This window comes from Lolium rigidum, chromosome 2 (assembly GCF_022539505.1).
Source record: "Lolium rigidum isolate FL_2022 chromosome 2, APGP_CSIRO_Lrig_0.1, whole genome shotgun sequence".
Classification (NCBI taxonomy): Eukaryota; Viridiplantae; Streptophyta; class Magnoliopsida; order Poales; family Poaceae; genus Lolium; species Lolium rigidum.
In genome coordinates this window covers 103,898,519-103,911,035 of record NC_061509.1, presented here as the reverse complement: position 1 = coordinate 103,911,035, position 12,517 = coordinate 103,898,519, and positions in this window count along the sequence as shown.

Genomic DNA, 12,517 nt, shown 5'->3' with positions numbered 1-12,517 from the left:
TTGAACTTGATGATCTCCATGATCCTTGGAGCATCAGGTTGATCCTCACACACACACACAACAAAGAGCACATTATGCCAAGTGGCATTGCCACTTGGCAGGTTAGCAAATAATGGAAATGAAGAGGATATGATCAAGTCTCTGCCGAGCTGATCCATGCCACAGTCAAGTTCCAGGTCCAAGTGCACAACACTTGTTTACACACACACACAGCCTGCTCACAGGGCTGTGTGCATGCAACACACACACACAGTGAGTCACCTAAAGGGGAAGGAGGAGGCTCGTCGATCAGAGATGCAATGGCTGGGCATATAAAAGCTTTTCCAAGCCAAACCCTAGCCATTTGATTCAGCCATCGACAGGCAACAGGGTAAGTCACCAAGAACACCAAGAACAGCAAGAACTAGAAGAACAACCAGTGTTGTTCAACCTGTCCAAACTCATCACTAAACCAAACCAAGAATCACAAGTCACAAGGAGGAGCAGGGCAAGCCAAGCAAACCACCAGAAGCAAAACCTCTACACCAACAACCTTTCTAGGAGCTGGAGTGAGGTATAAACAGATCAACCTCATAAATAAGCATTTGCATATGTCACAGAAGCCAAAATGGGTAGAATACCCAGATTGTATCATCATCTGGCTACCAAGTCAGTTGGTGCAAGAAAAAATGGGTGAAGCCAATAGGAAATCACCAAGGGAACACTGGCTAGACCAAAACAGTGGCATAACCAAGGCAATCCAGCAAGGAAATGATCCTATCTATTCAACCAAAGTCACCTAGCACCTAAAACCTAGCACACCATCAGATAGATAGACAATATGTGTCTATTCTTGTTTGTCAACATCAAAGATCACTGGAAATCCAACAAGGAATTACCCAGTGATGCATTCACTAAGCCATAGCAAGCCAACAAGGGTGGGAGCTACCTAAACAGCAATGAATTGCTGTCAAGGTCACCTCAACCACTGAACCAGCCCAAACTAATAAGCCATGCACAGTTATCATCACCCAGATGGGTTCAAAAGGAGGGCTAGGGTACCCAACCAAGTGGTGGCATCCATCTAGCCCTGCCAAACTCAATGAAATGATCATTACGCAAGCGAGTTCACATCACTTATCCATTTTAGTAAATCCGAGTAATACGAGATAAGTGAATCATATAAGTAATCAAAGCACCAGAGCCTTGCAGCTGATCCAATGGATCATTGCAAGCATCGAGCAATCGCTTGAGCAAGCAAAAGCATGCATCGAGTACAGATTTTGGTGTCACACGAGACACAAAGATGAGCGAGAAGAGAGGCACAAGTCATAACACGAGCAGCTTTTACAAGCAACCGATGATCATATGATCATCGAAGCTTGCTAGAGCATGCTAAGACATGCTAGAGCCAAGCCTAGCAACCACACATTTAACCGAGATCAACTATATAGCCACATCTCATAAATAATTGCATCACAGATAAGTAAATAAATTAAATACAATTGTATCCAGAAGCACACCATTAAGGGATGGTGTTATTTAGTCAACAGCCATGCTCAATTGAGCCTTTCCAAGATTCATAGCCCTATACAAATCACACCCAGGGCACCGGCACTTGCATAATGCAAGGATCATGCATCATGATCAAGCCTGCAGGGGCAAGGAAATGCACACACAGGAGAGGCAGGATCCATATAGCAACAGCAGGAACAATTTAATAGAGCATAAGCATCACAATTTTCTCTTGAGCAAGAGCTCAAGAGTTACAACAGCAAGATATAGGGAAGAGCAGCACACACAGAAGCAGCATATGCACAACAGCAGCATACGCATGGCGACGAACGACATCACATCAGCTAGGATCCATGGCAACAGCAGAGAGCACAAGCAGCATACACGCATTTACGAGCAAGCACGAGCAGCAGAGCACATAGGTGTAGCAAGCGAGCAGCACAATCGGGTGGATGCCGGGGCATCCAGAGGAAGGAGAAGAGGTAGAACGAGGTAGCGAGAGGAGAAGGAGGAGCACATACCGGGGAGGAGGTGGTCGACACGACCACGGCGGCCACGGCGGCGCACGCCGGGGCACACGACGGCACCGAGGCCCGGCCAAGCCAAGCCACGGCGACCACCACGAGCACCCCGGCGCAGCACCACGCGCCCGAGGGAGCGCCGGGAGGAAGGTCCACGGCATCTCCAACGCGCGGTGGCGGCGGACGCCAAAAGCCAGGCGCACGGGAGAGTCGATGGCGAGCGAACGTGGACGCAAGCGTCAGATCGACGCGGACCACCATGTCCGCCATCGAGAGGCGGTCCAGATCCGCACCATCTCGTCGCCGGCGATGGTCGGAGACGGCCAGATTAAAGCGGCGACGGCGGAGGCGATTTCGGCGTCGCGGGAGCCGAAAGGGGGATTAGGGTTAGGACACAGCGAGAAGACGACGCGACTGGGTCGGTTGGACCGAGCCCGGTGGGCTGGTCCAACCTAACCAGCTCGGCCGCCCGACGAGTGGGCCCGAGGGGTATTTTGGACATTTCCAAAATACCCATTTAAATGAGAATTTCCAAGAATTTTATAAAATAAAATACAGCTCTAAAAAATAAGTAAAAATATGAAAATTAATCAGCATAAAATTATCTATCTAAATAAAATATCAAAGAGAATTTTTGAAGACAAAGAAGAATAAGTCTTAATTTGATGATTTAAATAATGATTTAAATCACACATATTATTTTCAATAATGAAAATAAGTCCATTAATGCATTTGGACTTTAAAAACACCTTGACAACATTTCAAGGTTGTATTTTACTTTAAATCAAGTATTCCCAAATTATTCTTAGTATTAACCTCTTACATGAAATAATAACGACATCGGAAGGGGGGAACAAACCCTAAAAATGGAATCATGCATAATTGCCTCTTTAACCATTGCCCTTATCGGACAATGATGCTATTTTTCAGAAACAGAGGACAAGGGTCAGTCCACACCTTCCAACCGCAAAACTTTGCGGTGTTCGAGCAAGTTCATCACTTGCTCATGTCATTCGAGTATTTCTATCAAATTACTTGCAAAGTATTATGGTTATCACTATTGCATACAAACCAAAACCACTACTTTCATAATTATGAATATGACTATGTGGTGGGAAATGGAACCATGGATTGTGTTGATATGGTGGAGGTTCCATTGCAAGGGTTAATATCCATCTAGGATTAAACAACAAATGTCGCCAGTGATTCTTGTGCCGTAATACCCGTGTTAACCATAAGATCCGGAGTGGGACGGAGTAGTCAAAAGTGTTTCCACCTCTCGTTCATCAACGGATGCGCTTTACCGTAGACACTTGTATCTGTCAGGGCAAGCGGTTGGCTGGGGAAGCCTTAAGTCCCCACGGCATAGTCCGTAGACACTTGTCGCTCGAAGTGCAAGCGGTTGGCTGGGGAGGCCTTAAGTCCCCACGGTATTGCGGTCTATGATGGGTTGCAGCTACCGGCGAAGGAGTTTGGTTCACGAGTCCCAAACTGTTGTCGTGGTCGGGGTCCACCCGTGAGTGGGAATAATGGGACCGGCGAGGACCCAGGGTCGGGGTATGCAACAAAGGGTGGGTGTTCGAGGTAGCGGAGGAACATGTTCGAGGGACGGGAAAGCTGCCCGGTTGGCACCAAGGTTAAGATCTCTTATGGGTAAAGCAACACACCTCTGCAGAGTGTAAAGAACTGTGACCTGTCACTCCCTGTTCCGGGATTGAGGAACTGCGAACGCGGCCGGAAAGGAGCTCCATGAAGTTCTAGTAAACCGGTGAAGGCTGACGGACATAGCTCTTTGAAATAAAAGCAATCTCTTGAAGAAATGTTTACCAAAACCTGCATTGGTATTAGACTTTCTGGTCTAATATCGTAGCTAGTGCATGAAACACCTCTTATCTATAATGAACTTGTTGAGTACGCTCGTACTCATACCACTCTTAAATCCCATGCTTAGATTGTCTGAATCGTCTGGAGGAGAACTACGACAACAATGAAGGAGCCGAGATCATCGGCTATGATGAACCTGACCTCTCAGGAGGTGTTGAAGGCGTAGACTACCTCATCGTCTACGGAACCGGGGAGGCTTCCGGAGGAGATCAAGCCTGAGCATCTCGAGTAGTAGTAGTAGCCGAGCAGCCCGAAATCTTAGTATTTAGCTGCTCGAAGAAATAAATGTATAACTTAATGAGACACTGGTATTGTAAACTAAGGTGGGTTCGCCTCGAACCCAGGAGTATTCCTCTTAGGACCCAAGAGGAGCTTCGGAACAACATGTGTGTGATATTTGTAATAATAAATGGATGAGTTATGGACCTGCTATGTTCTGTTGTACTACTCTGAGGGATGTAATATTTGCGGAATGGTACTTCGTGAATGTTATATCAACGACTGGCATACTACAACATGCAGTGGTATGCGGGGTCACCACGGTTGGTATCGGAGCAAAAGCTTTGACCTTAGGTTGGAACCTAGTAAATGGGACCGAACGTTAGGAGTCAAATAGGATTAGTAAAGAATTCTCTAAAAATATGGTTTATATTCACTTGAGAATACAACAATCATATCTTTTAGTGCGATAATTCTTTATTATCTCTATTATGATGCATTATTACTAATCTCATAATCTTTCTATTTCTACAGCCAACATGGCAAGTTCACGTCCGGACGAAACGTGAAGGTGATGGATTCCATACTGAGTGAATACGAAGGAGGACTTGCGGATATTTTACGAGCCATGTTACTAGAGTTTGGGTGTGATTCCCAGATTCAAGTAAAGAAATACATGTACTATGATCGTACTGTATTGGCCAAATGTAGGGTAGGGCTACGACTTCCCGAATCTTTGGGAATGAGCGTAGTAATGCCAGCAGGGAAGCCCGAACTATGAACACAGCCTACCATATAGCTGTTATGAGAGCCATAACCGATATTCGGGAGCATAAGACGAAAGAGCTTATGGGTTCCGAATTCACACACATTCCTCACATGGAGGAGGACGATGATCCCATGCTGAACCATTTCAAATATGCCAAAAGCAAACCAGCCGAAGCAGACCAAATACATGGACAATAGCCGCAACTTCATATCATTACTCTTTCGGTTGAACCGTCATTTGACGGGAGCAATTGATACAATGCTAGAGGAGTTTACTGAACCCAAGGAGGAGACTAAGGGGAAGGAACCTATGGAGAATGAGGTGCACACACCAGTCTACTCAGCTGGTGATTATATCAGTATAGATCCTTTTGAGCGTGAAACTACACCTGTTACACCTGGGAACTATCTGGGAAGTTCCTATGGGGGATATGAGGGTGGAGCGGAATCCGGGAACAATCAGCGTCCCGTGACTCCGATAGAAAACTCCAGGGGTTGGCGTCGGGGGTCTGATACGGGAACTCATAGTACCACAGCGTATTATGATGGGGAAATGAATGAAGATGCCACGTCCCAGCACCAGAGTTATCCATGGAATGAGGAGGAAGTTGGAGGGTATCCGACACAGGTTGGGTCGGATACGAATGTAGGAAATACCTATGGTGTAGGTACAGGGGAGTACACCCGTTGGGTGGATTACGATGCACTGAATGATCAGTTCGTGAACACTGATTTCGCCCTAGGATCATCATCGGATTCCGACTATCAGCCAACGGGGAGACCTTATGTTCCAGGTTTTGTCAGGAGAACGACACGTTCGACCGGATGGAAGCCTGGGAATGTATCGGGAGTGAAGATCGTCTAGAGACTACCAATGGAAGCAAAGCTACAATACACAAGTACCACGTGTATTGTAGAGTGTAATATTTTGTAGAAATTTGTACATATACTTTAATAAGTGAGTTTGCATACTCACATCGACTTGAGTATTGTAATAAGACCACTTAAGTATGTAAATATATGTTATATGTTTTGTATGATTTGGATTTGCTTCTTGATTTCCATTGCGTGACTAGTTACTGTGCACAATGTTGAGCTCAGAAAACTTGCGCATGGAGTAATTATGAGTATCATCTTGTGTTGCAGAACTAGGGGGTTATGTCGGGAGCGTTAGGAGAGGAGACCGAAGCGCAGCGCATGGAGCGCGAAGCCAAACAAAAGGAAGAGGCTGACGAAGCAGCCGGGAATCGAGTTTCCACCACCACCACCACCCATGACGCAGCAAAATTTTATCCAGTACATGCAGCTGGTAGAGGAGAGACAGCGTGTAACACTGGAGCAGCAGAACAAATTCTTCCATGATTTGCGGCAGCAAAACAGGGTGGAGAGACCTGAGAACCCGGGAGTCACCTTAGCAGACTTCCAGAACACCAAGCCTATATCTTTCGCATACGCGCCCGAGCCAATGGACGCGGAAGATTGGCTTATGGATACTGAGCTGAAGCTCAATACTGTTGGATGTAACGACCAAGAGAAGGTTCGTTATGCTACCCATCTGCTATGTGGACCTGCCGCATCATGGTGGGACAATATTGTAGCCGTATATCCGGCTGGAAAGGTATTTACTTGGGAGGAGTTCGCAAGGAAGTTCAGGGAATCCAATGTCCCTGAAAGTATTGTGGAGCTCAAACGTCGAGAATTTGAAAATCTCGAGCAGAAGGACAAGGCAATCCTGACCTATGTCAGGGAGTTCTCAAAGCTGTCCCGGTACGCTGTTGAAGAAGTCAACACCGAGGACAAGAAAAAGAAGAGGTTTCTGAAGGGGTTAAGTCCCCAGTTCAAGGTACAGCTACGTATGATGAGAGCAACGGAATTCCAAGAGTTGGTGGATGCAGCCATCACTCTTGAAGATGACTTCAAACAACTACAAGAAGAGAAGAGGAAGAAGGCCAAGTTTGAGCCTAAGAGGTTTGTTAGCAACAAGCCCAATACCAGCTTGAGTTTCAAGCCAAGAAACAACAACAACAACAATAGAAACTACTATGATAGCAGGAGGAACCAAGCGTTTCAGACTGCCAATCCAATGGTTTGCAGAAGTTGTGGACTTCCAGGGCATTTTGCCAAGGATTGCAAGAAGCCAAAGATTATATGCTTTGGTTGTCGCCAGGAGGGGCACATGCTGAAGGACTGCCCCAAGAGAAACACTGGAGGAGGTCAATCCGGAGGAGGAGGAAGCCGAGGAGGAAACACCGGAGGGAGCTCGGAAGAATAAGAAGCCCTTCGGCAAGCTGAACTGCACCAGTCTGGAGGAGGTGGTCAACTCCGATCAGGCGGTGATAGGTACGCTCCAGATACTCACTCATCCTGGCAAAGTACTTTTTGATACTGGTGCAACTACATCATTCATTTCTCAACAATTCATCATCAAACATGGGATTAGTTGCACTAAGTTAGATACACCCATAACCATACTTTCCGCGGGGGGAACGATAGTAATAACCCATACTAAACAAAAACAAGTCATTATGATCAATAAGTGCGCGTTTGACGCGGACCTGTTCATTTTACCGATGAAGGACATTGATGTCATTCTTGGTATGAACTGGTTAGAAGCTAATGGAGCATTGATCGACTGTGTGAGCAAAACAGTGTCTTTGAAAAGCCCCGATGGAAGTAGAATGATCTACCAAGGAGACAAACATACCCAGATCGAAGTTGAGCTACAGCTGAACAGTATGAAGGAAGTGAAATTGGAAGATATACCTGTAGTAAATGAATTCCAGGATGTGTTTCCTGCGGAATTACCTGGTATGCCACCAGATAGGGAGATAGAATTTACTATCGACCTAATTCCAGGAACATCACCGATTGCTAAGGCACCATACAAGATGGGGCCCAAGGAGTTGAAAGAACTTAAGGAACAACTGGATGATTTGGAACAGAAAGGATTCATTCAAGAAAGTGTTTCACCATGGGGATCACCTGTGATCTTCATGGACAAAAGGGATGGAGGAAGAAGGATGTGCGGAGACTACAGGAATCTGAACAACGTCACAATCAAGAACAAGTATCCACTTCCAAGAATACAAGATCTATTTGATCAAGTTAGAGGAGCGGGAGTCTTTTCCAAGATTGATCTAAGATCCGGTTATCACCGAGATAAAGATCAAGAAGGAAGACGTTCCGAAAACTGCCTTTGTTTCAAGATATGGACATCATGAATATCTTGTAGTGCCATTTGGATTAACCAATGCCCCAGCAATTTTCATGAATCTCATGAATAAGATTTTCATGCCATGTCTAGACAAGTTCGTCATCGTATTTATCGATGATATCTTGATCTATTCCAAAGATAAAGCCGAACATGCTGAACATCTGAGGATAGTGTTGCAAACACTAAGAGAACATCAACTCTATGCCAAATTCAGCAAGTGTGAATTCTGGCTAGATCAAGTGGAATTTCTTGGTCATGTCATTAGTAAAGATGGAATAGCTGTTAACCCGAGCAAGGTAGCAGCAGTTCTAGAATGGGAAGCACCAAAGACTGTCAAAGAGATCCGAGGATTCCTCGGAATGGCAGGATATTACCGGAGGTTCATTGAAGGATTCTCCAAAATAGCAGGACCAATGACGAAGTTGTTAAGGAAGAATACACCATTCGTATGGTCTGATGAGTGTGAGAAAAGTTTTCAGACTCTGAAAGAGAAACTCACCACAGCACCGGTGTTAGCAGTTCCGGAAGATGGCAAGGATTACACCGTGTACTGTGACGCATCCAAACATGGATTGGGTTGTGTACTCATGCAAGATCGGAAGGTAATATCATATGGATCAAGGCAACTTAGACCTCATGAAGTGAATTATCCAACACATGATTTAGAGCTAGCCGGAGTTGTATTTGCACTCAAAACATGGAGACATTTTCTCTATGGAGCGAAGTGTGAGCTCTATACGGATCATAAAAGCCTCAAATATTTCTTCACTCAAAAGGAACTCAACATGAGACAGAAAAGATGGTTATAACTAATCAAGGATTATGATTTGACCATCAATTACACTCCAGGAAAGGCCAATGTTGTAGCAGATGCCTTGAGTAGGAAGAGCACTGGCGGAGGGGAACAAGAAATATCACCGGAGTTGAGGAAGGAAATAAGTCAAGCCCAAATACAACTTTGGGAGAAGGAAGCTCATGAGGGACTATCGGCCTTGCAAATAGCCGATGAGTTGAATGTTAACCTGAAGAATGAGATAATGATGGGTCAGTCTGGATGATCCATTCATCGTGAAGGAGATGAGAAGGATAGATGAAGGAAGACCATCGGAATTTCACCGTGGAGAATCTGGATCATTATGGTTCCGAGAAGAGAATTTGTGTTCCGGATATTGCTGAAATCAAGGAAGTAATACTCCGGGAAGCCCATCAAACACCATACTCCATTCATCCTGGGAGTACGAAGATGTACATGGATCTAAAGGAGCTATTCTGGTGGAACAATATGAAGAGAGAAATAGCACCATATGTGGCGGAATGCCATACCTGCCAAAGAGTGAAGGCGGAACACCAGAGTCCGGCAGGGAAGTTACAACCTTTACCTATTCCAGAATGGAAATGGGAGGAGATAGGAATGGATTTAATTACCGGACTACCCATGACAAATAAAAAGAAGGACATGATATGGGTAATCGTGGACCGGTTGACGAAAAGTGCACACTTCTTAGCAGTAAACCAGCAAGACAAAGGAGAGAAACTCATCGATCTTTACATCAAAGAGATCGTGAGTAAACATGGAGTGCCCAAGAAGATCGTGTCGGATCGAGGATCCGTGTTCACGTCAGCATTTTGGAAGCAATTACATGAAGCTTTAGGATCCAAGTTGGATTATAGTACCGCCTATCATCCTCAAACAGGTGGCCAAACGGAGAGAACTAACCAGATCCTAGAGGATATGCTTAGGGCTTGTGCTCTAGACTTCGGAGGATCATGGGAAGAGCACTTACCACTAGCAGAGTTTTCATACAATAACGGCTATCAAAGCAGCATTAAGATGACACCGTTTGAAGCTCTCTATGGAAGAAAGTGTAGATCACCGATATGTTGGTATGAAGCTGGAGCAAGCAAGGAGTTTAACCCTAATTATGTCAAGGAAAAGCAACACATCATTGACATTATAAGAGATAGACTGAAGATAGCCCAGAGCCGGCAAAAGAGTTACGCAGATCAGAAGAGAAGAACATGGGAGCCACAAGTTGGAGACATGGTATACCTTAAAGTGAGCCCGATGAAAGGACTCCAGAGGTTTGGAGTAAAAGGAAAACTCAGTCCTAGATACATCGGACCTTTCAACATATTGAGTCAGAACCGAGGTTTAGCCTTTGAATTGGATCTACCGGGAAGGCTAGCACAAGTTCACAATGTATTCCATGTGTCGCAACTCAGGAAATGTTTAAAGACCCCAGATGAGCCAATATCACATGCTGAGCTTGAGTTGCAACCAGACTTGACTTACATCGAGAAGCCAGCCAAGATTCTCGAGGAGAGCTGGAAACAACTCAGAAATAAAGCTATCAAGTACTGCAAGATACAATGGAAGCATCATCCCGAGAGGGAAGCCACCTGGGAAAAGGAAGAAGACCCGAGGAAAACATACCCCGAACTCTTCAGGTATTACAACCACAACTTCGGGACGAAGTTTTCTTTAAGGGGGAAAGGTTGTAATGTCCCAGGTTTAGAGACGATCGAGGGGTAGATTTTAGAAAGGGATGTGCATTGCATTGTAATTTACGGGGAAATTTCGCGTTTTTTAAAAAAAAACTGCATCGAAGGGGGACAAGTTTCTCTCTCGACACCTTACAGGGTTAGGGTTTCGAGAGTGCGACAAACTTGCAACTCACTCCACTAGTTTAGGTTTTGAGAAGAGAGAAGTGTTATTGCATCAAAATCTTAAGTTGCATGATTGAATTACAAGTTAAGAGTTTGAATGAATTCAAACCAAATTTGAATTTGAATTTCAAATTCAAACATCAAATGATTATCAAATAATTCAAAATTGAGATAATTTATCAAACCATTATCATTAAGCAATAATATAAGTAATACAACTATTACACTAAGCTCAATAAGGAAAACTTGGGCTTTATTGATCATCACACACATAATACATTGTCTTTACAATATTCAGATTTGAATTATGGAATTACAACAAATTACAAGAATTGAATAATTAAAAAAAGAAAATAAAAGGAAAATTACAATTCAATGATCTATCCTAACACTACAAGTTAACCCTCATTCAGCCTTGAACTTGATGATCTCCATGATCCTTGGAGCATCAGGTTGATCCCTGCACACACACACAACAAAGAGCACATTATGCCAAGTGGCATTGCCACTTGGCAGGTTAGCAAATAATGGAAATGAAGAGGATATGATCAAGTCTCTGCCGAGCTGATCCGGTGCCACAGTCAAGTTCCGGGTCCAAGTGCACATCACTTGTTTACACACACACACACAGCACTGCTCACGGGGCTGTGTGCATGCGACACACACACACAGTGAGTCACCCAAAGGGGAAGGAGGAGCTGTCGATCAGAGATGCAATGGCTGGGCATATAAAAGCTTTTCCAAGCCAAACCCTAGCCATTTGATTCAGCCATCGACATGCAACAGGGTAAGTCACCAAGAACACCAAGAACAGCAAGAACTAGAAGAACAGCCAGTGATGTTCAACCTGTCCAAACTCATCACTAAACCAAACCAAGAATCACAAGTCACAAGGAGGAGCAGGGCAAGCCAAGCAAACCGCCAGAAGCAAAACCTCTACACCAACAACCTTTCTAGGAGCTGGAGTGAGGTATAAACAGATCAACCTGAGCAAAACCATGGTTTGCTCATAAATAAGCATTTGCATATGTCACAGAAGCCAAAATGGGTAGAATATCATCATCTGGCTACCAAGTCAGTTGGTGCAAGCAAAAATGGGTGAAGCCAATAGGAAATCACCAAGGGAACACTGGCTAGACCAAAACAGTGGCATAACCAAGGCAATCCAGCAAGGAAATGATCCTATCTATTCAACCAAAGTCACCTAGCACCTAAAACCTAGCACACCATCAGATATATAGACAATATGTGTCTATTCTTGTTTGTCAACATCAAAGATCACTGGAAATCCAACAAGGAATTACCCAGTGATGCATTCACTAAGCCATAGCAAGCCAACAAGGGTGGGAGCTACCTAAACAAGCAATGAATTGCTGTCAAGGTCACCTCAACCACTGAACCAGCCCAAACTAATAAGCCATGCACAGTTATCATCACCCCAGATGGGTTCAAAAGGAGGGCTAGGGTACCCAACCAAGTGGTGGCATCCATCTAGCCCTGCCAAACTCAATGAAATGATCATTACCGCAAGCAGTTCACATCACTTATCCATTTTAGTAAATCCAGGTAATACAGATAAGTGAATCATATAAGTAATCAAAGCACCAGAGCCTTGCAGCTGATCCAATGGATCATTGCAAGCATCAGCAACTGCTTGAGCAAGCAAAAGCATGCATCAGTACAGATTTTGGTGTCACACAGACACAAAGATGAGCAGAAGAGAGGCACAGTCATAACACAGCAGCTTTTA